We start from the raw sequence: 4,180 nt of genomic DNA on the forward strand, positions 1-4,180 counted from the left end.
CACACACACACACACACACACACACACACACACACACACACACACACACACGGTGACAGCTGTGACTCCACAGTCTCTGACATAGAGCCACAGAGACCAAAGGAGGAGGCCTGCTGTTAGCAGAGTTTTTGGAAAACCCAGGGCAGGAGCCATCCCATGCCAGGCTGATGGCCTCTTTCTCCTGAGGCTGTTCCTTTGGGGAGAAGGCAGATGTCCCGTCTCCCCGAGGGAAAGCCTGAGCCAGCCACCCAGCTTGTGAAGGGTGGTGACTCCAACAGGAAGCAGGAGGGAGGGGCTGTCTTGGCTGGCTGAGAGGGACACTGCGGGGCACCAGAGCCTGCTGGACAGTCTCCCCATAGCTGAAAAGCCACCGAAGCCGCTGGAGGCAGAGGAGTGCAAGGAAGTCTCACTGAGCGCCAGAAAGCCTGAAGTTCAAGTCTTGGGCCGGTGATCTTGCCCTTCTGCCCTCAGTTTTCCCATCTATGAAATGGACTAACACCGCTCCTGACTTCCAAGGGCAATCGTGATGGCAAAATAGTCGAAGAAAGGATTACAATTATAATTCACAGAGCACTCATCATGTGGCAGGTACTATTCTAAGTATGTTATTAACTCACTTAATCCTGCATTAATCCTCGCTTAATACTCATTTAACCCTACGAGGTGGATCCTCTTATTAGCCTCATTTTGCAGATAAGGAAACTGAGACACATAAGGTTTACGCAATTTGCACAAGGTCACACAGCTAGAGCTATTAGGTTCCTTTTAGGCTAATTAGGCTACTGGGTCACTTGAACTCATCTGTTACTCATTTCCTCCCCCAACATCCCTCTGGGTTGGTATCCTTGCTTCTACTTTACACAGAACCTACCAGTTAGTACGAGCCCAGGTCCTCTGTCTCCCAAGCCCACACGTCTTATCATCCTGCTATGCTGCAGAGATGCTTTTCAACTGCAAAGGGCTTAAAAATGTCAGTTATTATTATCCACAAATGTTGGGGATTTCTGCCAAAGGGGAAACTCACATTCAGTGAATTGGAGGTCCAGGGTGCAAAGGAAAAGCTGGGGTTCCTAGGCTGTCTTCTCTCCAAGGTCTTCTCTGGGGCAAACCAGACCCTTCCTGCTGTAGCCAGTCAGTTGCTCCTGACCCTGAGCAAAGAGGAGGGGTGGTGGTGGAAGTTATCCCACCCTGTAGCCTAACAGACTCTGCAAGGGAAGGTGGGGAACAGGGACCCACCTTAGGTTAGGGGATCACCTCCACGGGTGCCACACCCCAGCTTCCCACGGTGGAGGTGGTGGAGGGCGCAGTGTTTACAAGGGCTCAGCAGAGGGGTGACTGAGCTGAGCCCTCCTATGGGCACCTGGGAAGCTTTTCAAGTGACTCTGGCCCATTGAAGTGGAAGGAAGCGGACCCGATCTGAACACTGCCACGTGCCAGGCAACGCAGGAGGTCTTTCCATACGTGTTGGTCTATTCAGACTTCACACCAACGCTGTGAGTCAGGCATCCATCCTCATCATCACTTCTGAGATGCTGAGAGTTTAAGTGACTTGGACGTGGTTTCACGGAATTTTCTCACTGCACCCCACTGCCTCTCTTAGTTCTCAGCGGGTACAGATGGACCATAATAATCCTGTATTAACCTGGAAAGCAGCTCTGTGGGCCCTCCAAAGGCCTAGACACCAGTGACACCACAGTCCCACGAAGGTCCCGTTTCACAGGGCGCTGGGCTTACCCAGGGTGGGGCCTCGGTCTGCTTGTGACCTGGTGGCACTGAAGCTTAAAGCATTTCTTCTTTTCACTCTGGGCTCTGTCTCCTCCCAGTGCGGGTCCAGGAGTGAGCCCACATGCCAGGTGCCTGTGTGACGAGAGGGAACTCAGCTCTTCAGCTTCCTGGCTATGTCCCCTGCATAAGTACCTTAGCCTCTTTGAGGCCAAGTCCCCTCATCTCCCTAAATGGTGGCGTGGCCCGAATGAGCCATGGCCCCAGGGGTGATGGGGCCCTGGGAGTGTTGTGCCTTCTGCTCAGCCCCTTGGACTCTTCCTGGGGCGGGGAGGGCCTCACACAGAGCCCCTACCTCTGGGGCTTGGTGAAGTCTTCTGCTGGTGATGAAGGAGGGAAGGACACTTGTATCCTTTACTTTTTTGGCTCCAGCAAAGCTCAGAGGCCCCACCTCCACCCCAAGCATACAGTCTAAACACCAGTGGCTGTTTCCAGATGCACCTGCCCAAGGGCAGGACACACGCCAGAGCACCCAGCCTCTGCGCTGAGGTCCCCCCCCGAAACCCAGGAGTCAGCTCTTCAGGCCAGAAGAATCCTTCCAGGTTGTCACGGGAGTGGAAGAGAAGCCAGGGCTTGTTAGGGCATTTGCTCTTGCTTCTCTGTCGCTCTCTTTGGTGTCACAGCCTCACCAGGAGCCTGGCGAAGCTGGGGGTGGGAGGTGGGCAGTGGGCACTGAGGCAGAGTCCCTACTTCCTTCACACCCACCCACCAGTTCTTAGTTACTGGAAAGAGCAAATGCAAATGGATCCAAAGCACAACATCCATAATGCACTGCCACGCTTCCTAGGGGCTCACTCTAAGTTAGAGCTGGGCTCCTCCTGGGGGCTGACATTTTCCCTGGTTCAAACATCTGTGCCTTGCCAAGCTTGGCGAAAGGTGAGGGAGCCAGTCACTGCCACCTCAGAGTCAAGTGAAAGAGAAGAACCCATCCCCACAGGTTCCTCCCACCTGGATGGAGCTCTGGGCCCCACGTGCACTGGCACACGTACACCCTTGCCTGCGCATGCCTGCGTGCATGCAGACTCATGCGTGTACCCCTTCACTAACCCTCATGCTTCCTCAAGCACACACACGTATGTACACGTGTATCTGCCCGTGAGCAACAACAACACGCAAGCATCTGTGAACCATGGGAGCAGGTCTGCCCTCCCCCCATCTCCCCCCACCCCCAAGAGGGGCTGCCGAGGATTTGAAATAAACCCATTCTTAGGAAGAAGGACCATCTTTCCCTCCAGGCTCCAGGCCAAATCTCCAAAAGAAATCAGACTGGGAGAAAGGAACCACTGAGATGCACAAAACAATGTGAAGAAGAAACTCCAAAGAAACAAATAATCATATAAAAAAAAAGGTGAGAGTTATTTTTCAGCTCACTGGCTTTCTGAAAAGTAATATAAAGTTGGACAGCATCTTCTTGGAATCAACCTTTCTGAGCTGAGGCCCGGACCGCACGCACATCTCTTTCTATTACGCGGAATTTGTATGGTTTCATCTCCTCCAATTTTCTTTCATTTGTGCGCCTGTGCAAACCCCTTGTGTCAGGGGCCTGTTCCTAACCCGACAGCCGGCCGTGCTGGGAGCTGCTTCTCCCTGGCGCCCCGCGGGGCTGAGAATTGAGAGCCTCCCCTGCAGTTCTCCCAATCTAGGCTCTGCCACCCTTGACTCTGTCCCCTCCCTTCCCAGAAGGGCTGCAGACCTCCTCCCTCCCCCTCTCTGCACCAATCTGGCCTTCTTTGTTCCTAAAAGAATTCTCTTGCACACTGTTCTCTCGACCAGGGCTGGAAAGCAGGCCTGGACGGGGTGAGGGGCCCAGGGTCCTGAAGCCCAGGGCCCAACCCAGGCCTGGGTGCAGAGAGGAGCAGAACAGATATTTAATAAATGCAGGAGAGAGCAAGTGTATCAACGGATGATTCTGCCTCCTTCAGGGTGTGGAGGGAAAAAGATTTCCCTTCTAAAATGTCCAGGAAAGGGAATTCCCTGGTGGTCCAGTGGTTAGGACTCAGCACTTTCATTGCTGTGGCCCGGGTTCAATCCCTGGTCAGGGAACTAAGATCTTGTAAGACACGTGGCACAGCCAAAAAAAAAAAGAACATCCAGGGAAAAGGTTTAGGAAAGGGAGATGAAGAATATTCCTAACAATGACATCCCCTGTAGTTCCAGTCGATTCTCCAGCAGAATGAGCCTGGGAGGACTTACCTAATGATGGTCCCTCTGCCTCTCCTCTTCTGCCACCTCCCACCCCGTGACACACACACTTCTGTATGTGCACACATGGACATCTGCCCATGTACGAACACTGCAAATACACCCATACTGTACACGTGCACCCAACCCTGAAACAAACACACATGTGCACCCCTCAAATACACATGTGTATATGCCTCAAACACATCCACACAGA

At 53.1% G+C, this 4,180-nt stretch overlaps 1 non-coding gene across 1 annotated transcript; it reads left to right on the forward strand.

Moving 5' to 3' along the window:
- Positions 1 to 3,753: 3,753 nt before the first annotated feature.
- TRNAE-UUC (transfer RNA glutamic acid (anticodon UUC)) lies at positions 3,754 to 3,825 on the forward strand. Its single transcript has one exon. It is a non-coding gene; the product is annotated as a tRNA-Glu (tRNA).
- The last annotated feature ends 355 nt before the right edge of the window (positions 3,826 to 4,180 follow it).

This window comes from Aethalodelphis obliquidens, unplaced genomic scaffold (genome assembly GCF_003676395.1).
Source record: "Aethalodelphis obliquidens isolate GAN/ISIS:26980383/991018 unplaced genomic scaffold, ASM367639v1 scaffold46, whole genome shotgun sequence".
NCBI classification, from domain to species: Eukaryota; Metazoa; Chordata; class Mammalia; order Artiodactyla; family Delphinidae; genus Aethalodelphis; species Aethalodelphis obliquidens.